The following is a 23,380-nucleotide window of genomic DNA, read 5'->3' as shown; positions in this document are numbered from 1 at the left end:
GCGCTCATGCCGCAACACAGGAAGGCTGGAGCAGGTGGCTGTGCGCTCTGTGCACCGCTGAAATAGCTCAGCTGGGAGAGCGTTAGACTGAAGATCTAAAGGTCCCTGGTTGGATCCCGGGTTTCGGCATTTTGTTTCATCGCGCCCTTTGTTCCTCTCTCCAGCGCCCCCTGCCTAAAGTGACGCTTCCCTTTCTCAGCCCGAAACGCAAGCGAGACACCAGCAGCGGTTCCTGCAGGTTTCCGTAGTGTAGCGGCTATCACGTTCGCCTAACACGTGAAAGGTCCCCGGTTCGAGACCGGGCGGAAACAGCCTCATTGTGCACACTCCTGTACTTCACAGAGGTATTGAGCGACCGGTCATTTGTTCCCAATGTATTTCCGGTGCCTTCATGCACTCTTGTACCAAACGCACGTTCCTTCCGTACGCGGAGCCGATCATTTGCAATTGGGCTGTGCCGACAGACCAGGACGAGCTCTGTCGGCTCAAAAGCAGCGCAGGACCTGCAAGAACAACAGAAAGATTAGCATCCAGCGGGGGCTTCTTAGTGAGCCCAAGATCTCATCAAGAATCGGCTCCAGCAACAGGGCTGGGCGCATTGTTCCATTCTCCGACCACTCTTGGTGTAAACAAGTCCCTCCTGGTCTCTGCTTGAATTGCACTTTCCTGCGTTTGCTTTGGTGTAACTGGCTTCCCCTGCATGGGCGAATGTGAAGAAGATCCTTAGTAAGTCCTTAGTAAGAAGAGGTCGGAGTGGCCTCTGTCGTTCATCAACGATCCAGTCAGGCAGTACTCCTCTGTAAAGCGCCGTTGGTTCACATCGATTGGCTTTTTTTTTGCCTTCTTTCGTGCAAGTAGTAAAAGCACACGCCCCTTTAGGGAGCCTGTCAGCACCCGGAGTTTTCCCCTTCTGTAAGCTCTCCATAGCCTCTCAGCTCTTCTACTGTCAAATCCCCCTCAAGTACTTCCCTATCTTCTTCAATCAAAACGTTTTCTAGCTTTGAGGTAAAAAAATGAATTTCTTCATCCTTTACCTCTGTAGAGCTGTAAAGTCTTGAGTAGAAGTGTCACGCCCTCTGCAGCCAGAGGGCGGTCCTTCTCTGTCCTGTCCCTAGTTTCTGGTCTGCTGTCCTTCCTGTCCCTCTCTTTCCCTTGGGCTAAATATTTCCGGGTCTTGCACTCTGTCCTCGCTCAGCACTGACGTTCGGATGTCCTGAGACCCGCCTAGCACCACGGCACCCCACGTCCGCTCCCTGAGGGCACAGGTTTCTATACGGCATTCCTGAACTCTTTGCACTAATGAGCCCGGGCCTTTTTCCCGTCTCGCCGCTACGCATATGGGTCTTTCTCCACCCTCCTGCTCCCCATGGTTAGTCCTCTTGGACGTCCGTGACAAGAAGGCCTCGATGCAGGAGAGGATAGCACTCAGCTCTGTACTCTCTCTTCCCTCCTCATCAACTACACTTTCCATGACAGACTTGGAGCCTACCACTTTCCTGAAAAAGAAGCGAGTACACTTCTCATTTTCTTCCAAGAACAGCACTCAGCTTCTTAACAGCACTCCTCGACTACTTTCTTCCGCTATGCTCCGGACATCCTTTTTAAAAAGGGTGATATCCTCGAGCACATCGAAGCCACTGTCTCGTGTAGAGACGCTGCAGCTGCCTCTGTTTCCTGGCTAGCACTCCTCTCCGTCTGGCAGCAGCCTTCCTTCCCTCAGCAATGAAAAAGGCGTTTGTCCTCACCTTCACCTCCTCCCACCACTCTCCTACTGACCTGTACAGACACTGCAAGGACAGCCACTGTGATAGTTTCTCCTTGTAGCGGGATACTACCCCCTCGTTCTCTAGCAGCTTTGTGTTGAGTTTCCAGAGGCCTGGGCCAAAGACAGTCCCGCCCTGGAGTTCCACTCTACACCCTAAAGCCTGATGATCTGAGAAGAAGACAGGCTGAAGAGTGACCCCAACAACTTTCACTCTCTCTGAGACAAAGCAATAGTCAATTCTGGAGCTGCTATTCCTCCCTGACCATGTATATCCTGCTGTTGTGGGATATATACATCTATATGTGTCTGAGAGTTTAAAGTCTTGAACTAAGTTTTTCAGGGCCAGTGAGCTGAAATCCAATTTTATCGGAGAGCTAGACTGCCTATCTGTGTGCTCTAAGATACAACTAAAATCCCCTCCCACTATCACGTCTGTGCTACATAACAATAGGGGGGAGAGTGCCTTGAGTAGCTCCACCCTTCCTCCCACGTCAGTAGGACAATACACATTGATTAGACGCAGGTTAACGGTCCCCCATTAGACATCCACACACAGCAACCTGCCATCCTTGACCTATGACCCTCTGAATACTTTTCAATTTGAATGCCCATCCTTTGAAAAGAATGGCCACGCCAGAGGTTCTGTTGTTATTGTCCCCTGACCAAACAGAAGGCCCTTTATCCCACCTATCTTCAAAGCTTTTATACCTCTCTTGATAGGCTAAAGCACACTCCTGCAACATCAACACATCTCCCTCTCTCTGCTGGAGGTAATCAAAGACAGACTGGCATTTAACTCTGTCATTGATACCTCTGGTGTTAAGAGAAATTATGTTTAGAGCCATATTACATAAGAAAGTGGAACCAGTCTTTACAAAACACATTTCTCTTCTGTCTCACCTGTTACCTTCTTCTTTTTCTTTTTCTTCTTACCAATTTCCTGCCAGCCATCCTCTGAATGAGCCTTCATCAGGGTGGCAGCAGTAAAAGCGTTCACGGAGTCCATTTCAAGGAATGGGGTAGAGGGAGGGGTGGAGGGGTTCCAGCTGTCCCCATCACCATGCTCTCCTTCCTCCTCGCTCGGGGAGAAAACAGAGTCATTTTTCCTTTTCCTCAAGTCCAGCTCCTGGGAGCACTGAGGGGAAAGGGGTGCAGCCGATGCACCAGTCTCCTCTTCCCCCTCACCCACCAGCTGCTGCAGATCCTCCGTGATGGACTGGATGGAGGAGAGGAGGGCATCTGTAGCACTTGCAGAGTCTGAGAAAAGCAGCTCCGCTGAATCCTGGGTATCCTCGCTGGACCCGCTCCACCGGGGGGCCCCACACTGGCCCTCGTTCTGAGGAGCAGGAGTGGGGGAGGGGGCTTCGCTGTTCTCGGGGGTTTTCAAACCCTCGTGCTTGTCTGGTGCAGTCTGCGGTTGTGGGGGCGTAGTGGATTTCTCTTCCACCGGCCCCGGAGCCACAGCAGGACTGATCCTGGCTGGAGGCTGAGAGTCTTTGTCCAACAAGGGTTCTTTGTTTGACTTGTTGTTTGTTTTGGATTTTCGGGCCGGTTTGGCTGAAACAAGCACTGCCTCATCCTTTCTCATTTTGAGTTTATTGGCGTAGGCATGAGGGCAGTTCTTAAAAACGTGTCATTCCGAGCCACATAAATTGCACTTTGGCAGCATTGAACAGTCAGAGGCTAAATGTCCCTGTTTGCCACAGGTCTTGCAGCATTTCACAGTGCAGGACGATGCCAGGTGTCCCACAGCACCACAGCGCCGACACACCTTTGGTTGTCCAACATAAAAAACATAGCCATTGCAGGCGCCCAGCCGGATTGTAGAGGGCAGGTGCCTTAAGCCTCCATTTACATTGTCTGGTAGCAAGCTAACCTCGAATTTCCTTGCTCCTGTTTTTATACCGTCAACATCTCTAACCTCAGTTCCATGGTGGACGGTGCAGTACTGGTTAAGCCAGGTGTGAATGTCCGTCTTTGCCAGATCCGAGAACATAACAACATGCACCGTTTTCCTCTCTCTCTGTGTCAGAGGCTGCAAGTTGATCTTCTCAAGGGCAGGAACTTTCCCTCTTTTTGCCTCAAACACATCCACACATTGTTCAAACAGAGAATAGGTAGCTAAAACAACCTCAAATGCTTTCTGACCTGGGAAAGTGAAGATGAAATCCAAGTGTCGAGGTTCAAAGCCAAGTTCCTTCTGCAACACTTTTCTGCTGAACTGCATGCGATCCATGAAGAGGTCATCCAAAAGCTCAAAACGTACAGCATTCTTGCGGGATCCAAAAGCTGCCATTTCGTAAACTGCAAAACAAACACTGCTTCCACAAAACAAGAAAACAATCCAACTACTCCACCTACAGGATGATCAAGGTATCACCCCTGCCAGGTAAGTATAAGTTGTATAAGGCCCTGCAAGCGGCCCACACCCACAGCACAAAGCGCGCAGCCTAGGCCAGCTCCTCGCCCCGCACGCCACTGCCTCCTGCTGGGCCCACTCTTTCGCACACTCACACGCCACGCTAACACTCAAAAGGGTGGGCAAAACGAGAAAACGAGCACGCCGTTTCCTACACATCTGCAGTCGCCAATGCGCATTCGCAGCATGTCCCGGGACGCAATTCGGCCTCATTTGCATAACACCAGACCGGCAGATCACTACGCAAGCTCGCGTCGTGCGCCTGCCACACACCGAACAAACACTGGAGCCTTTTCAGCAATTTCCAAAATACGGGCCTGCTCGCCTGCCCACCAGGCTCCGTCTCTTACCCGCTCTCCAGAGCCTGCTGCCTTCTGTGCTGTTCTCTCGGCACCGCTGCAGTGCACACAACTCCTGCAGCGCGAGGAGAAAGTTTCCACGCTCCGCCGCAGGGAAGGCTCGCTCCGTGCGCACACGTCCTTTCAATGCCAGTTCAACAAGTGCTCCGCATTAGCAGCGTCGTGTCGCACCTCACCTCACCTCGCACAGCCCCCTCCTTGAATATCTGGCGCTGGGCATGCCCCGCTCTCCTCCACCTTATCTTATCACGTGTGACCACCGACAATGGCCACAATGCCGGGGAATGGCACCTGTAAAGTGTTAATTGGGGCACAGGAACAGCCCATCTCGTCTCGGGGGCCGGCTTCAAAGACAATACAGCAAACACAGCGGGGCAGGGGAAGTAGACGACACGACACATGCAGGTACATTCAGCTCCGGTGGGAACGAGTCATTTGTCGGTCTTTTCAAGTGCTGGGAGTCGAGTAATCCTTCGCTTGTATCGTTTCTCCCCGGTGACTAGATCTCACCCTGCGACTCTCGACTGGGCTCAACCACGGCAGCCCAGCAGGTGTGAGCCTAGCCGGCACCCGGATGGGAGATTCCCCCCGGAAAAGCTCAGGTTGCTGCTGCTCCTACAAGAGGTGTGACTGGGACCAGTAGGGAGCGCTCACCCTGCGGTCTGTGTGGCTTTCTTATGCCCCAGCATCCTGATGGCGACACTCTGCTGCACAAACAGGCGCCGTCCTTCTGGGGAGGCGTAAAACCGAGGTCCCGACCCTCCTTGGCCATTAAGAAATCCCAGGGCGTCTCTCAAAAAGAGACGCCGGGGGTGTCTCTCTGGTGTTAGTGTTCCCCTTTACCAATCAGTCGGGGTCTCCTCCTAATCCCCGTCTCATATGTAACAATCAATGATGAGGCCCCCCTGTCCCGCGATATTGTACTTGTCTCCTGGCCGCTGGCTGGCGCCGTGTGATTTAGTACTCGCGCAAGAGACCGGGGGCAGAGCATGAACGTGGTCCCCCGCCCCCCACAAAGTGTGTGCTCCAGGTTCCCTCTCGGGGCTCTGCAACACAGCGGAAAGGCAGCGAGAAGGAGCCTCTTGCTCTGATGCCGCAAGGCCACAACAGGGCGGAGGCGCCGCGCGCCCGGCCAACGTGTTGGACTGGTGCGCTTTATGTGCTGAAATAAACACGCGACAGCCCAGAAATGTTTTCAGAGTGCTGTGCACTGGAGGTTTTTGTCTTGTGAAGACTTGCCTTGTGCTCCTCCGTGCAGTTTGTTTGTTCTCCTCCAGTGCGGGACAAGCCAACACAAGGGAGCACATTCGCCAACATCCAGGTACGCAATGCGATTTGGAAAGAGGCTTCTTTCCAAAGAGTTGCACACGAACGATCCTTCAGTCCCGCTCGGTGGGCACGGAGCCCCAGCCACACACAACTTCAAGTAGCGAGTCAGGCGCCACAGTTTTTGCTTGCGGCCACAACACCCTGAATGTGCCCAATCTCGTCTGATCTCGGAAACTAAGCAGGGTCGGTCTTGGTTAGTACTTGGATGGGAGACTTCCTGGGAATACCAGGTGCTGCAAGCTGTTGCTCTCTCGGCCAGCAGGGGTCGCCGTTGGTGCCGTAGGCTTTGGGAGGAAAACCTGGAGGATGGTAAGGTGATCTATAGCCTCATCTCTAGAGATGTTTTGTTGCTATGGCATGTGTGTGACCCATATAAAAAAAAACATTTGTAAAACGAATATCGAAGCTGCCTCTAAATCTGCAAATGAAGATGAGTCGATAAACCACTTGTTTTTCGTATAACTATACATATATTCATTTATTACTGATTTCATTCATTGAGCACGGATACAATAGACTGTTTGTGACTATTCACTGTTTGACATGTCTGCACTGGTACAGAACCTAGCAATCAGAAAACGGGTGAAACTGTCTTGAGAATTAGCATACAGTACCGAGGCCCCCATGACCAAATAAAGGCTAACCTCGATAATCAGCCTAAATAATGCAGACTACAGCAATACGACTGACTTTGAAAAGGGAATGAATGTCCGGAAGGAGTAGTGTAACCAGCTTGAAATGCTTCTCCGGACCTCTAACTAAAAGAAACCGGGAACCAGCAGTGGCTTTCGAACTGGGATCCTATCGCAGCACGTGGTGTCATAACTCTTCCATATCTGATATTGGACCAAGCACATCAGGGGAGAGCGCGAACGCAGTCCCCCACTACCAGAAATTATGCAGTCGAGATTCCCACATTTGGGGAATTCGCAGGGGTCAGCACAGCCGGAGTGCAATGGCCGAGCCTCACCCTAGGTGAATCGATTTTTTAAGAACTTTATTTTCTTTTCACAAAAAAATACAGGACATCACAAATTAGAAAGCTTTACATTAATATACATACTTAAAACAGTATATATGATCACATCTCATTATATTTTGACACGGTACCAGTTACATAGCAACAATTTCTTTTTTTCTGGTGCAAATCACATTCTTTACTTAAACATGATAATGTTTTTCACAGTTTCCTGAGATATTGACCTATGCTCTCTATTTCCCACAGATTTTCTGCTTCCTCCCTCCCTTCTCTCCACAGATCTCTGAGGTAATAGTTCTCTAGGGTGATGAACAGGGCCAGGCTACCTGCTGCCTTGACTGGGACCTCGATGCCTTTGAACAGCCCCATGTTCCTCACTCTCCACAGGGCGTCTTTCCCACTGTTCACCACGGCCCAGATCCTGTCAAACACGTCAGGAGGAAGTTTGACAAGAGAGATGCCGTTGTAGCGGCAATGCTTGTTAATAAGACAGAATTAAGCGGTGGTATGCTGTCCTAAATGAGGCCCCATCTCACCCTCCATCTCTGTGGTGCAGCCACAGAGAAAGTATTCATGCAGGCTGATTTAAGATGTTTTCTTTTGATAAGGGACAGCTCCCAGATGGGGATGCACTTAGCTAAGCCTGGCTATCATGATCAATGGTCATCCATTGGTGCCTATCTGTCTAGGGAGTGCCAAATGGACATCTGGACTGCATTCCTAAGTGTCAAGAGTAAGTGACTCATATCTCACCTTGATCAACCAATCAGGGACTGGCAGGGCATGGTAATACCACGTGGGTCTCCAATGCCCGCCAAACTCTCAACCAATCAGCACACATCTGTGTCTTGGCCAAAAAGGGACGCAAGCTCTCCTTGGCCATTTTTGCGCATCCTCAGAGACAATCATGTGACAACTGCTGTTGTCTGCAAAGGGACTTGGACTTTGTTCTAAGTGCAAGGCCGAGGATCCCGTACATACTCAGAATTCTACCAACGTGAATGCTCCGCTTGATCAACGGCAGCCTACAGTTGGACCCTCGTCGACAACCTGAATAGCTTATTCAGAAGCAGCGCTGGACCGGGAACGAACCAGCTTCTTCCCAGGCAAAAGAGTGACTTGTGAGGTCTCGCGGTCACACTCTGTGCATAGAGACTTTCTACTAGCCAGCCGGACTGCTGGTAGATCTCCTCGGAGCAACGACTGCCCTGCGCGCCGCAGTCAGATTCCTCCGCCCGTCCTACTCCGAGCTGTACCTCAACTGGTTGGCCGGTAGCCAGAGGACAACCGCTGGAACAGAGGCTGCGACAGAGCCTGTCAGCTGGCTTGGTGATCGTGCCGGGAAATTCCAAATCCATACACAGTGGATAAGTAAACCCCATGTTCTACATTGCGTCTCGAGAATTCAATTGTACCTCAACACAAGTTGTTATCAATTTAATTCATGAGTAATGTATTTACTTCCGAGTTTAGAGTAACAGTGGGTAATAACACTGATTAGCGATTTGGTAACCGAACGATATATATTGACATATATTCTCTGTTGTGTATCTCTTTGTGTTGGCATCTCTTCGAGATTATATACCTTGTATATTGATAACCCTCACAGTAAGGTCTGCCGCTTGTATCCAGGCAGACTAGTATATGTTTGGTGCACAATTTATGTATCTCGTGTATTGAACCCGTGTGTGTGCGTTGTTAGTTGTTCTGACGATTGATTTTCTAAAAGCCACAACGAACAACCTCGTGATTACTGCTACAATTAATAATTGTCTCAGTAAACCCATCAAACCTCTACAACCACGATACACCACCATAAACTATATTAATTTAGGAACATAAACATATAGTGTAAACTGTATATGGCTGGTATTGGTAGTTTAAAGAAAAAATACACACCAGTATTCCACTTTCTTCCTAAACATTTTAAGCATCAAAGTCTTACATGTAGTAAGATTTTACCACGTTTTGGAAACGTTTTTACATGCTCCTTCTGACCATCTTAAGTTTATATACTTTGTGAAAAGTCATAAGATATTAACATTTTCTGTGAATGTGCTCGTTATCTGAGTAAACAAAAGTATACTTTTAGAATTTGATTAATAGGGAATATAATATGGAATCACGTACCTAAAGAAATTAATAACGATATAATTATTTTTATGTACTGTAGCTCAAATAGTAGTATAATACACTTTCTGTGGATACATGTGCTTCTACGCAACGCAGAAGCACATCCACAAGTAACATTACCTAGCTAAGAGAGGACATTGGCTAGCCAATATGATAAATACAGTGGAAAAAAGCAATTGGGAAAATAAGACCTGCTGATCTGTTATACATACCAGTAAGAGAACAGAATATGATTTTTTTCTGTTCGAAACGTGTGTTGTCTTTATGAAATTCATGTATTTTAAACGTTTAATTAAGAAGAAAAAAACTTACAGAAAGATACTAAGCTGATCACGAGATAGAAAGATCACCCGTTTTTCGCGCATAAAAAGTGGCTATTAACTGGGTGAACTGTTATTAACTGGAGTGAACTGGGTGAAAACACATAATATGAACATGAAACAAAACAAAAAATAAAAATAAGATACAATCTACAGACATTAAAACCGGTGTCATGGAAATATAACTATCAAGGAAGCCACAAGAGAGAGTTCTCACCTGAGTAAGGTCTTTATTTCAATATTGCAATATTGGGAGCCCTGCTGCCACTTCGCAAAGTGCAACCAGAGACTCAATTTGTTACAAGCAGTACAGGGTTTTTATAAGACGTTGCGCTGTAAAAAAGCTCAGTGCTTTGTCCCTTCTAAAACTTCCCCTTTCCCTAAGAGAAAACAGATTACATCATAAAGCGAGAGAAGAAGCACCACTAGATTTGTTATTCAAAGCTTATCAGTTACTTTCAGCTAATTCTAACGACCCAGACAGCATATATTGTTTTGGTACATTGTCTTCTAAAGTAACCTAAACAGTGTACTTTGTTGACACACTGTTTTCTAAAATTCTGCACGTACTGTAGCACAGCAATTAGATCCTTGAAATATATTTTCTAAAAGCACCAATACATTTTTTGCAAAGCTCTCTACATTTTAAGAATCAATTTACTTATTAGATTTCCATTTCAACATCCATACTTCATTGCCCTGTGGACCCTCAACATCTTAATTCAAAATCTAAATTTGTGACAGACATAAATAGGAGATGAAATTAGGTTCCCTGATCTCCCTTACTTAAGAGTCTGGTATTTTAGTCATAACGTGATGTTTAGTTAATCAGTGTGTTCTGATGAGCTCCAGCAGTCCTGTGCTCTAGATAACTCAGTGTTCTGATGAGTGACAGTGAAGCTGTGCTCTGTGTGCTTTAGGAGAGCTGATGTCCTCTGTGAAAGAAGAGGCCCCTGAGTGATGCCATCACTGTGCCAGATACTGTGTCAGGTGAGTTATTATAAATAAGATTTATGAATACAACCTGTACCAGCCCACAGTAGCCTTTGTCATTAGAAATTAGTCTCAACCTAATTTCATATCTTCAAATAAACACTAACTGGAAATGAAGAGGCCAGTCTGTGTCAGAATGACAGAGACATTACTGACCTGCTCTTCTGTTCACAGGGAGACTCCTCTCTGATGAGACACGCTCTGGATACAGTGATGTGGGGGACAGTTGAGGGAGAGACCACTTCAGGTAAAAGGGGCTACAGCCAAGGGACTCAGTGTGAATGAGGTAGTTCAGGGATGGGGAGATGACCCCCAGTAATCCATCTCTGTTGCACTCTCATCTTATTTATTGCATATCTCCAGTCATTGTTTACACGTCTGTATTGTTTACATTCAAACTGTCTACATGTTTACTTGTACATTGTCTACTGTTTGTTTGTAAATTGTCTTGATGCACTGTTTGCACTTTGTTTTGTTTTTTACACTTGTTTTACAATCGAGACTTTCTGTAAGAAAGAATTCCATTGTACCAGTACCGGTTACATATGGCAATAAAGTTCAAGGTCCAAGACGGGGGAATCAGACATTTTGCAGTAACGGTAGCTTCACTATGTCATGTCCTACAAGGATAAATACCTGAATTGTACAAAGTTAGATTAAAAAGATCAGAGTGTCATTGAAACTCACCTACAGACACACCTAGCCAATCAGATGATTTAAATTGATCAGCAGCTTATCGATGATGAGGGAGTGAGGTCTGGGCAGAACAAAGCTTTAGATTCCCCAAGACTAGGAATTCTGTTCTCTGACTGCAGAGAGAAGTACTAGGCTCAGAAATTACTAGGTCTTCCTCACTGTGGTTTTAGAGCATTGATACTTCATAAGTATAAGTGAATTCTACACTGAATCATCAATTCTTCCAAAAGATACCATTTATTTTTTTTAAATCCTATTAAATACGTTTGACTACAATATCTATTCTGTATACTACAGATGCAGCCATTCAAAATGCACGGGTGATACCGCATTATTTTCCGGTATGCTGTACGCAGTCTACCGCAAGTTACCGGTAAATACCGCAAGTTACCGGTAAATACCGCTAGCAAAATAATAGTATCCAGAATTTCCGCAAGGTGGAGCTAATAAAGCTCAACCTCTCATGTTTGAGCTGTAGCCATCAAAGTCTTTAACGAAGATATTAATAAAAGTATTAATAATAAATGACCTTGGACAAGCTGTAAACTCAAAGTATTGCTTTTGTCCACGTTCTTTTTTTTCATTGACCGTCTTTGTAAAAGAAACACCACAGCATTTCGCAATCACGCATTTTTTTCCAATCATGCAAAGTACAGTAATTTTTGAGAATCGATTCACCATGCCTTACACATGCTCATAATAGAGATTGATTTAGGAACATAAACATATTACCGTATGCAAACTGTACTGTATACAGTATGTATATGTATATTAAATGTCTTAACTGTGCCCGTTTAAGTATTGAATATTTATATGGAATTTTACCACTGAAGGGAAATCTTAGTGCCTGAGCATAAAAAGAATAGGAGCATACTGCAACGCGTGTGAAGCCATAAACGATATTAATTTTGGAACATAAACATACAGTATATGGCTGGTCTCGGTACTTTAAAGAAAAAATACACACCAGTATTCCATTTCTCCCTAAACATTTTATATATATAATATATAATATTGAATATAATATTGAATCGCGTACAGTATATATTTTATGAAAGCAAGATTGCTCAGCTGGACAAAAGTACACAACCTACCTTTATCAGAAATATTTATGCATCAAAGCCTTTACCGAAGATATTACTAATAGTATTAATAATGAATGACTTTGGACAAGCTGTATACTCAAAGTATAATTTCTTTAGCACATTTGTACAAGCACTTGGAATCTGTCCAAGCCATACTTTGTCAGGCATTTTGTTTAACTTCAACGGGCATAAAAACTCCCTTGCTTTTAACAGGGCGTTTCATAATTTCTAACTACGAAAATGATTTAAAATGCGACACTTATAATTCAACTAGAGCTCAAAATATCACAAGGATCCTCAAGAGCACAGCAAAGACTGTATTAAAATATACTTGTATGAGATACATGAGAATCCAGGCTTTTTTTTATCAATGCTTTCTTTTCCGTATACCAGATTTCATGTTACCACTTCAAAAGGGTGTCAGCCAGATTCCAGGAATCGGTACTTTAAAGGAAAAATACACACCGGTATTCCATTTCTCCCTAAACATTTCAAGCATCGAAGTATTTAACTAGCATGTGAAATAGCGTGTGAAAAAGTGGTAGTTTTAAGCTTTTCTGCTAATATAATATGGAATCGCGTATCTAAAGAATTTAATAACAATATGATTATATTCGTGTACTGCGACAGGGCTATGTAGGGCTGTTTCGCCTCCCTGTCATGCGAGTTGTCCTGTAGCCTACTGGTCTACGTGCCTGATTAACAAATTGTAGGTTGTGTGTTCAAATCCAGCTGGTGCTGGACTTTTCTTTTAACAAACATTTCTTCGAAAAAATAGAATAGCGATATTATGGACAATCAATTGACTTTTATATTTCAAAATATCGCAACATGATCGATTCAAAGTCATTTTTGATAACAATGAATAGTCACCTTCTTCACTTCTGACAACGGTCCCTGCTTCTGCTTCCTGCTTTTATTGTGTGTGTGTGTGTGTAATAGAGTAAATTTTTATAGAGAAATGGAGGCTGGACAGTATGCGATACAATATAAACATTTATATTGATTTAAATCGTGTTTTGATTTAAATCGCAAACGCGTGTTTAATTATATGTGTTTTTTTAATCATAATCAGGCTAATGCAACATAAATTGATACAGTATCTCTGTCTTATTTTTAGTAAATAAAGTGCATTTTTGCACACTATATGTGCAAACGTTTTATGATATGTCGTTGTTGTGAATGTCTGTGGACATGTGCTGGCTGGACAGGAGGCTCCACTGTACACAGAGAGCTTAGAAGACAAAGATCAGACCTGGGCGCTGACAGTCAATCTGGACAAGACCCGTTATGGTTTTCCAGAAAAAAAGCCAGACCCCAGGGAAACAGCTACAAATTCACACTTAACAACACATTAACACCTAACAACGGGAGCAGGGACGAATTAGGCCAGTACCCACTATTGTTAAACATACAGAAAAGGATATTAAAGTATTGAATATTAGTATTGGCTTTAGTATTAGCAAAACAGAACATTAAAGTGCCCCTTTTCCATTCAGCGGGTGCCTGATCCGCTGTGTCCTATCTTCTGACAGTAACCGTTGTGAACATACATTTCTTTGAAAAAATGAGACTTTTCCCTTGGTCAGAGATATAAATATATAATATATAAATAAATTAAATTTAACTAACGTGAAATAGCGTGTGAAAAAGTGGTAGTTTAAGCTTTTCTGCTAATATAATATGGAATCGCGTATCTAAAGAATTTAATAACGATATGATTATATTCGTGTACTGCGACAGGGCTGTGTAGGGCTGTTTCGCCTCTCACTTCATGCAACTGTAGCAGGAAGAGGATTTCTTTCTATTCGAAACGTGTATTTTAAAAGTTTAAGAAGTAAAAACCTTACAGCGTACACAGATTTCTAAACTGATCAGGATCGTTATCTTTGTCTTATGCATAATAATGTTCACCGCTCTGTCCAGCAAATTAATAATAAACTTTATTTTATATCGCGTTTTAAACGAATAAGTAATTAGATTGCTCATAAACCTAATCACTTGCTTTTTCTTTTTATTTAGGCTCAGATTTCAACTATAGATCGTATTATTAATAACCATAATAACAACCAACCAACAAAAACAACCATATAAACATAATACCAACCAAAAACATAGATAACGACCACAATACAAAATCAAATATATCAAACCAATATACTCTCGCAATTCCTCCAATTATCATAATCCCGCCCCTTATGCAAAACCAAACCCTCCTCCCATCCCAGTTTCTCCTCTTTATCATAAACAAAATCCACTTCAATTTTCAACATAAAGCCTTACTGCTTGCTGGGTTTTTGAGGGGGGGTGTCTTTCGCTGGAAATCTCGCCTGCTTCTACTTTACGAGTACAACATCCTCGCTGCAGGAGTGCTGGCTGTGACGAATTAAACCGGTTTCACAAGTATTGTAGGAAGTACAGTGTTAACTGGTAGCTGGGCACCTCAATTAAGTCGCTTTAAGTCGCTTTCTCACCACTTAAGATTGCTCTTGATACCATCCTTACACAAAGCAGAAGGGAGATCTTAGTGCCTGAGCATAAAAAGAATAGGAGCATACTGCAACGCGTGTGAAGTCCATAAACGATATTAATTTTGGAACTTAAACATACAGTATATGGCTGGTCTCGGTACTTTAAAGAAAACATACACACCAGTATTCCATTTCTCCCTAAACATTTTAAGCATCGAAGTCTTTAACTAACGCGATACCGGGGTCAACAAGCATACTTTTAGAAGTTGATTAAAAGGGAATATAATATGGAATCGCGTATCTCAAGAAATTAATATGCAATAACTGAGTCAAGGGACTCAGAGGATCCAAGGCTAGACTGAGTATAATAGGCTTCGGGCTTCTATTGTGACATCTACTGTAAATTACAGAAATGTTAAAAGTAAACAAAATAAAGTAACTAAAATGTGGTCTGAAATCACCCCTTTAGACACCCCTTTTACTTCACTGGTGTCAGATATGAAAGGCAATAGTCTCCCGTTCTGTCTGCTGTGTGTTGCAGCAGAGGGACTCCCTGCAGCTGAAAGGGGCAGAGTAACTTGCATGCCCTCTAGTACAGTTTACACATGCACGACTTTAAAAGCTAGCAAGACAGGTTTCGATTCACATTAGCTGGCGAGCCTTGTTAAAAAACGAATGATAATGTAACATGCCACTGTTCATGAACAAAGTTATACTGAGATTTCCTAAGATACGCGATTAAAAAATAAATAAATAAAATTTGAATCTCCTGTGGAACACATTCCATAAGAATCAGTGGTTTTACAGTATATATCGCCTTTAAAGGTGGCTTCTCAAAACGCTTTACGGGATAAAAACAACCAGAACAGCAGCAACAACAATATTGTATTTCGTTGCACTTTGAAAACCAAGTAATAACTTAACTATACAGTACGTGCAAACGTTTCGTATGTTGCTGTCGTGAATGCCTGCGTACCCATAAGTATCTTATTTGCCTTGAGTCTGTCTACAGTATCTCTGTCCCACTACCCCCATCTCTCCCTCAATTCAATTCAAGGTGTTTTATTTGCATGACAGATGGGTACAATTCTTGTTGGGAATGTATACTTTGATATTTACACCCGGCGCGGCACCGAGGGAGCGTCTGCATTTATAACTTAGTTTTTAAAATTAGTCAAGCAATATGAAGCATCTTCTTTTACTTTTAAGTCCCTTAAATACATTGAACACAGCTTTCTCACCACTTAAGATTGCTCTTGATACCATCCTTACACAAAGCAGAAGGGAGATCTAAGTGCCTGAGCATAAAAAGAATAGGAGCATACTGCAACGCGTGTGAAGTCCATAAACGATATTAAGTCGCATTAAGTGGTGAGAAATGTATTTAAGGGACTTAAAAGTAAAAGAAGATGCTTCATATTGCTTGACTAATTTTAAAAACTAAGTTATAAATGCAGACGCTCCCTCGGTGCGCTGCTCTGGTGCGCCGGCTCTTACACAGTGCCTGTCTGCCGTAAGCGTTACAATATACATACCCAACACTGCTTGTACCCATCTGTCATGCAAATAAAACACCTTGAATTGAATTGAGGGGAGAGGGGGGGAATACTAAAGCCAATACTGGCTCAATACCCTCAATGGGCTTTGTCGTGCTAATGCGTTGGTTTAACAGTCCGGGTGTGGCAGGCTTCCAATGTCAACTCGACTCGATTGGAAGACAATGAACGTATTTTAGCCCTAAATGAATTAATAGCAAACATGGTTTACATAAAATACATTTTTCCAAGAAAGTTTATAATAATACGATCTATAGTTGAAATCTGAGCCTACTTTAAAAATAAAGGAAAAGCATTTTCAGAGAGCAACCATGCTGTGTTTATCATGTTGCGATATTTTGAAATATAAAAGTCAATTGATTGTCCATAATATCGCTATTCTATTTTTTCGAAGAAATGTTTGTTAAAAGAAAAGTCCAGCACCAGCTGGATTTAAACACACAACCTACAAGTTGTTAATCAGGCACATAGACCAGTAGGCTACAGGACAACTCGGATGACAGGGAGGCGAAACAGCCCTACATAGCCCTGTCGCAGCACACGAATACCGTTATTAAATTCTTTAGATACGCGATTCCATATTATATTCCCTTTTAATCAAATTCTAAAAGTATGCTTGTTGACTCCGGTATCGCGTTAGTTAAAGACTTCGAAGCTTAAAATGTTTAGGGAGAAATGGAATACTGGTGTGTATTTTTTTAGTACCAAGACCAGCCATACACTGTATGTTTATGTTCCAAAATTAATATCGTTTATGGCCTTCACACGCGTTACAGTATGCTCCTATTCTTTTTATGCTCAGCTACTAAGATTTCCCTTCAGTGGTAAAATTCAATATCTACAACGGGCACAGCAAAGACGTTTACTGTAAGTCTTTCTACGACAGACCAACGGACCACGAGTGCCCCTGTCGGTCAACCAATCACGTACTGCGGTGCCACGCGTCATCTTGCGTCATACTGAGCGACGTCACCTGCGGTACGTGTCTGTAACGCGCACTTTGAATGGCTGCATCTGTATAACTGTTAGTCCACTAATAGCCATTGATATCAAAGCAGATTACTTCTCAGATATGTTCTATTATGCTTGTTTTTGTTATGCAAATTATGATTATATCAATAAATTGTATATTGTTTGGTTAGAATACATGTGTGAGACTATAGATTATTATGTTTGATTAGTTCCTAAAAGTCTACAAGTACTCTCAAAATATACTGCTATAATTTCTGATTGTTACAGAAAATTAAAATCCCCATTCACAACACTATTTTGACTATGTAAGTGTCTTAAAAAATCTAGGTACACCTGGCTAATGTCATCAATTCCAATTCCAATTAAAGTACACAGTTAGGGGCTGCAAAGCAAGGAGATGTTTGCTGAGATGTTGAGGTGTGAGATTCAGTGATCAAAGCAACCATAAAGTTTAGTTATGTTCTGGGTAAATAATTGTCAATCAACTGTCCAGGAATGACAGAAGGTGAGAGCTACTTCTTGCTTCTACCACTTGTCCAGATCAACTGGAAAGACCAGATTGGAGTTTAGTCTTTGACCCTCATAAAGAGAGCTTGCCTTTCTGTTGTTTTTAGAAACTTTTATTTCTTCTTTAGAGAATCCCTTAGTTAAAGAGTGCCTCTCCTGGCTAGTGGGAGCATCTATAGAACAGGGAGATAGGCTCCCATTCATTTTGTAACAATTGGGTTCACAAAGAGAGATTTAACTGTAGGTTGTAATATCTTAGGTTTAAAAGGTTTGGTTTCTCTTTCTTTTATATAGGTGTTCTGTAAAAGCTGAATACTTGGTAGCAGTTTGAGGATTTTCTGGGTGGTTAGGATGTAGGTGTCTAAAACACCTTGTTAGCAAATTTGTAATTACGTGCTGTATATTTATGTTGTGTGTAATTTCGTGTGTGTAGTGTTGTTAATAACAAATATTTAACTAATTGTGCTTTTTTCAATAAAGCTGTTCCAAAGAACAAATCTCTTATGTGCCTTTAACTATACCAAATGCTTGGGTATATTCTTGGCAAAATCTTTAAAAGTTGGGGGTTATGATTAATTTATTTTTTAATTTATCTACTCAGTCATTTTTGATATTCACAATTTTCATAATCCTTATATGTAACAATATTATTTCATTAACTGGCTCATTTGACAAATCATGAGTCTGTCTCTCTGTCAGGTGTCCTCCAGCCTGGCCCTGGAGTGAACAGGGTCCTGCCTACATTGCCCTCTGAAGAAGGAGCCCCTGCCCCTGACAGGACTGACTACGATGATGTTGGGGATGACTCTCGGGGAGAGGATGGGCGCTGTGAGACTGACAGGGCTGTCTGGGAGAACCTCCTCAAGCAGGTCTAGACACAGAAGAGCTTCACCAACAGAGTCACACAGTCTTACAGCAGCTCGGAGCACTGAGACTGTCTGTGACCTGAGTCCACTTCACTCCACTGCTTCCACACTGACACTGTCTGTCACCTGAGAGCTCTGACCAGTGAGTCACTGTCCTCATTGACCTGCAGTTTGTTTTAAAACAGGGAGACCTTAAAGTTCCCTATTCCACTCAGTCTTTTTTCTTGCACAATATGTTTCTGAAATAAAACTATTAATTGATATAGAATTCTGAATGTAACATTTTTGATGTGCAGAAATGTATAGACATTTTCTTAACGTTTCCTTTTTAAAAATAAACTTTTTAAAACCATTTTGTCATTCATTTGTAATTTCTTAATTTTGTACAATTAAAGACTTTTAATTAAATATATAAGGAACCTTTGGCCACTCACAATGATAAAATCAACCCCAGAAGGAGAGAATGCCTAAATGTTTGTGATCAATTCATAAGTATGACTTAATCCACACAAGGAGCAAAAGGCACTGTTGACAGAGCCAGATACAACACTACCAAAGAGACAACCTGGCTGTTATTTACATTCCCTTCAAATCAAAAGGTTAAGATAGATAGATACTTTATTGATCCCATGAGAAGAAATTGCATCTATCTATCTAAGACTCCTTGTCCTGCCTACAGGAGCTGCTCAATTTAAAACGCAGCATCCCACAGCACTAGAGACACCCCAATATTCACTTTATACTGCACCTCAAACCATAGGTATTTTATAGCACCCAGATTGACCAGTACAGAGCACTAGATACAGTAAAACATCTTCATATTTGAAAGAAATGTGAGTGTTTTGCACATTTCAAGCTACAACAAGTAAACATTTGAGGACCTAAGTCAATATCACCTGGAATGATCAATAATGACCAATAATGATCAATTATCCAGATCAATAATGACCAACATCGGCAACTACCTGAGAGCTCTGACCAGTGAGTCACTGTCCTCATTGACTTTGTCTACAGTTTAGTGCGGAAAATCATTTTCACTCATTGAATTTGATCTTCATACTCACCTTGCATTCTCAGCTATAATACTTCAAAATTACAGTGCAGATTTGGTGGAAAACTTCACAAATCTGTACAATTGTATTTTAATATCTTGGTATATGTACCTTCATTTTAATATACATGTAACCATAAATGCTGTTCAGTATATTGTACTTTTGTTGTACTCTTTAAAACATTTTACCTGAGGACGCAAGGGGACTGTTATATCTTGTGATACATGCAAGACATCTGTAAAAGAAGGTGAAATTTTAATAAAATTGGTGATTAAAAGAAAACCACAACTTGTATGATATTATCCCTCGATATCGAAGATCAATTGAAGGATTTGAAGAAACTATCAAAGAAACAACAGCAATAGCAGATGTTTGGGTTTTGAACCAATGATTACACCTCAATAATCAATTCATCCTCAAAAAAAGAAGAGACAGGCATGTTTTGAGCCTCATAATGATCCTCTTCTGGATCCACAAGAAACGTGTTTTGGATGTACTTATAACTTCCATCGAAGAGAGATCTCATCAGTTGCATGCAATTGAAACTTTCGAGTTTTTGGATGGTATTGAAAATATTTTTTAAAAATAAAATAAACAATTTTCCAAAGAAGATCTCATGAAGTATTGCCAGGATCTATTCTTAGCGTTTGGTAGTGATAACACTGCTGATATTGATGGAGTAGAAACGTACGATGCGTTGACAGGATTTCTGAAGCGAGAAGTCCTAGAATGCCGCCTATAAATGAGCTAGGATTCATACCAAGAAATCGTTTTTGTTTTCCACCCAGAAGGCTGCTATTGCATTACACATCTTGTTAACATTACCAGTTTTGGTAGCTTCTGGGCGCGATTTTCCAAAACCGAAACTAATAACAAAATTATTTAAGATGCACCATGTCCAAAAATTGTAAATCGAGACTAGTATTACTACAGAAGAAAATATTTAACCGAAATATTAATAAGACTATGTAAGTATAAAAAGTAGAACAATTCAATTTATATAACTTATTTTTTATTCTTATTAGAAATGGGCTCACACACCGGAAGACACTAACATTTATCTTCGTTAGAGTGTGTGAATAACAGTTTAACCCAAAATGTTTGTAATTGTGATTTTGTTAAAATGCAATAAATCGTCTATCAGCAGTAAGAAATTATTAAGAAAGTAAGAAATTGTTTTATTTCACAAACAGTAAGACGTGAAGAGAGTTTACAGTTCGTATCCTTCGCTTTGTCTTTTAACTTAAGCGTTCAGGATCCAAGCCCGTGTGCGGACGGTTGTATTTCTTGAATCTCTTGTAATCATCAAAAGTCGTTGTTTAGTCCTTCTTCTTCTTCAACTTTCTCGAGTTGTACCATGGATATTTTATACGATTAACACTATTCACGCTCTTTTGCCTTTTCCTCCACATACGGAAAAAGTTCAAAGTGTCCTTATGGCTGTGCTCCACATCTACACGAGAGCACCTGTAACAGTACAGGACACGCAGTGAGGAATTCGCGCAGCTTTCAGTTTAGTGCGGAGTCCAGAGGGAGGACTCGCTCGCTGAATGATTTCTCAAGAAATCCCGGGTGAGATTTAACAGGTGATTTCTTCAACAGCCACGACAAGTGTGGAGACGTTCTCTGGATTTCCTGAATATGACGTTAAATTAGTTCAAATCATTTGTTGTAGTTAACAGAACTAAATGCTTTGGAGGTACATTTAAAACAGCAGAGGAACACTGTAGCACTTCGTGTGTGACTGAACTTAATTGTGTAAACCTGGCTCTCTATGAACACCGACAAAGAGTTCTCACTCAACAGAAGATTGCGATGTGAGCACAATAATATAAAGCACTCGGAGATGCCAGGGATTGAACCCGGGACCTCATACATGCAAAGCATGCACTCTACCACTGAGCTACATCCCCAGTACTGTGGGCTCATTGAGAATGCCTGCAATTTCCCACTTTCGCGTTTCCTCTACTACAGAGTAAATTCATGGGAATGAAGAAATAAGGAAGGAAAAATAATCGCATTGAAGCTTCCAGAGACTGGGCAAAAACGAATCAGTTATTTTTATATCCAGTCACACGGGCGACGGTGGTTAATTCCTCGACGGGGGAGTGCTTTTTTACCTCCTTACTCTACTGTCTTTCAATTCTGTTTTCTTTGAAAGCTTTTTGCATCTTTTAAGTGCTCTCGGTTAAACTACGCATAGAACAACAGCAGTACTGATGATTTTCATGGACCGATGCACACTTCTTCTGTACAACTCCAGTGATAAAGCCCTGTCTGTAAATATTGTAGAAGAACAAAAAAGGGCGAAACAACGCTCCAACCACAGGAATGGTAACCGGAAGGATCGTGTTCTTATTTAATATGTCATTTTGAGATGCCTTGTCAACACAGACAGGCGTTAGAGCTGAACAAATAATTTATAGTGGTGGTTGTAAACAAAGATGGAACATGTTATTTCTATACCAGGAAGAAAGGAGCAGACTCTTAAACTCTTTAACTCTTAAGTTAAAAGAGACAAAAACGACACCTAATCACAGCTAGCATTAATTAAAATCACATCACAACAAAAGAGCGGAGCCTTGAGTGAATCAAATTCGTTTTCATTGAATGTCTGTGTCTTCATCACTTTGACCGGGGTAAAGTTAGCTTGAAGTTTGAAAACGATTTTGGCACGCCTGTAGCGTTTTTATGAAACAATTGCTTTGTATATACAATTGCTCTGTGTATAAAGTACATTGTGAATGTTCTCACAGCTTTCAGTTTGTCTTTTTATTCCATGCACGAATATTCTTGTGTCCATATCACATATCATATAACACAGAATGCCTTTTTTCACAAATTTTCACAACCCGTCCATAAACATATCAGTGAGCTAATTATTCTTTTCTGGCACTCGGGGTTTTGATTGATGCGCAATTACGCACCATCTGGAACACTGGGGGACCGCTGTATACATACAGATGCAGCCATTCAAAGTGAGCGGTACTGGAGGTAATTGGCTGCGGCGTCGTGCATCGTGACGCAACATGACGCGGGGCACCGCAGTACGTGATTGGTTGACCGACAGGGGCACTCGTGGTCCGTTGGTCTGTCGTAGAAAGACTTACTGTAAACGTCTTTACTGTGCCCGTTTTAGATATTGAATTTTACCACTGAAGGGAAATCTTAATAGCTGAGCATAAAAAGAATAGGAGCATACTGTAACGCGTGTGAAGGCCATAAACGATATTAATTTTGGAACATAAACATACAGTATATATCTGGTCTTGGTACTTTAAAGAAAAAAATACACACCAGTATTCCATTTCTCCCTAAACATTTTAAGCTACGAAGTCTTTAACTAACGTGATACCGGAGTCAACAAGCATACTTTTAGAATTTGATTAATAGGGAATATAATATGGAATCGCGTATCTAAAGAATTTAATAACGGTATGATTATATTCGTGTACTGCGACAGGGCTGTGTAGGGCTGTTTCGCCTCCCTGTTTGTGTGAGTTGTCTTGTAGCCTACAGGTCTACGTGCCTGCCTAACAACTGGCAGGTTGTGTGTTCAAATCCAGCTGGTGCTGGACCTTTCCTTTAACAAACATTTCTTTGAAAAAATAGAATAGCAATATTATGGACAATCAATTGACTTTTATATTTCAAAATATCACAACATGATTGATTCTAAGTCATTTTTGATAACAATGAATAGTCACCTTCTTCCCTTCTGACAACGGTCCCTGCTTCTGCTTCCTGCTTCTATTGTGTGTGTGTGTGCAACAGAGTAAATTTTTATAGAGAAATGGAGGCTGGACAGTATGCGTTACAATATAAACATTTATATTGATTTAAATCGTGTTCTGATTTAAATCGCAAACGCGTGTTTA

General features: G+C 42.1%; 1 protein-coding gene, 2 non-coding genes and 1 pseudogene across 3 annotated transcripts in view; 2 read left to right on the top strand and 2 right to left on the bottom strand.

Annotated features, from left to right (window-relative positions):
• LOC148825697 (uncharacterized) overlaps positions 1-23,380 on the top strand; it is a 221,745-nt gene that overhangs the window by 185,964 nt on the left and 12,401 nt on the right. The gene's annotated exons all lie outside the window — the stretch shown is intronic.
• Positions 5,996-6,114, top strand: LOC148825701 (5S ribosomal RNA; annotated as a pseudogene).
• LOC148825700 (U1 spliceosomal RNA) lies at positions 6,730-6,894 on the bottom strand. The gene has a single exon (XR_016092042.1). It is a non-coding gene; the product is annotated as a U1 spliceosomal RNA (small nuclear RNA).
• trnaa-ugc (transfer RNA alanine (anticodon UGC)) lies at positions 21,344-21,415 on the bottom strand. Its single transcript has one exon. It is a non-coding gene; the product is annotated as a tRNA-Ala (tRNA).

This window comes from Atractosteus spatula, chromosome 10, assembly GCF_055471065.1.
Source record: "Atractosteus spatula isolate fAtrSpa1 chromosome 10, fAtrSpa1.hap1, whole genome shotgun sequence".
NCBI classification, from domain to species: Eukaryota; Metazoa; Chordata; class Actinopteri; order Semionotiformes; family Lepisosteidae; genus Atractosteus; species Atractosteus spatula.
The sequence above is the reverse complement of the archived record's forward strand: the minus strand, read 5'-3'. Positions and strand labels throughout refer to the sequence as shown.